Source organism: Hyaena hyaena, unplaced genomic scaffold (assembly GCF_003009895.1).
Source record: "Hyaena hyaena isolate Hyena2069 unplaced genomic scaffold, ASM300989v1 scaffold_490, whole genome shotgun sequence".
Classification (NCBI taxonomy): domain Eukaryota; kingdom Metazoa; phylum Chordata; class Mammalia; order Carnivora; family Hyaenidae; genus Hyaena; species Hyaena hyaena.
In genome coordinates, this window is record NW_024081123.1 from 355,992 (window position 1) to 356,734 (window position 743).

Sequence of the window (743 nt, forward strand, 5' to 3'; positions counted from 1 at the left end):
CAGAAGTGGTCCCAATGGTCAGGGATGGTGGCTGGATAATAGGGCAGCTAGGGATGCACAGGGCGGCTTAAGCAGATTCCCAATGGCTGGCAATTGTGCAGGGTGTTTCTGCTGCCACCTTGGCACAGCCGAGCGTGGTTTGGAGGAGAGTCAGGAGGGAATTGATAAAAGAGAGATGGAGCAGCAGGAGAATTGCTTTCCTCCTATTCCCAGCTCAGCCTTCCTCCTTCCAATTCAATTACCTCTGAATGTAAAGAGGTTTTCCTACAAGTGGGGAGGGTGGGGTACAAAACACCCCAAAGCCCAGTCACTAGCTCCTCCTCACAGCTTTCAAAATTTCTCCTGCCACTTGACACACAGGCAGAAGTGAGAGGGAACACCCTCCATCCTCAGCCCTCCTCCTTTTCCCCCCAGGTTGATGTTCCCGGTTATTACCCACTCCCACGTCTTCCCCTCCTTCTTCTTGGCCTTATTAACCTGTCTTGCCCCTAGGTACAAAGAGAAATGGTGCACAAACTCCATACATGGAAGTGATGCCTCCTCAGCTGCCGTTTTGGCAAATCAGGGGACATGTGCATGTGTAATCACGGCCATCAGCACTTATCTCCTTATCTCAGCGTTTAGGTGTTGTCTGCCTCAGACAGCACCACAGTTCAGCAGGAGATCTGGCGCTCCAGTCACGGCAGCGACTTCTCTGTGTTTACTCTTTGTCATCGTCTGTCCACCGTGGTTTGGTCTTCGAG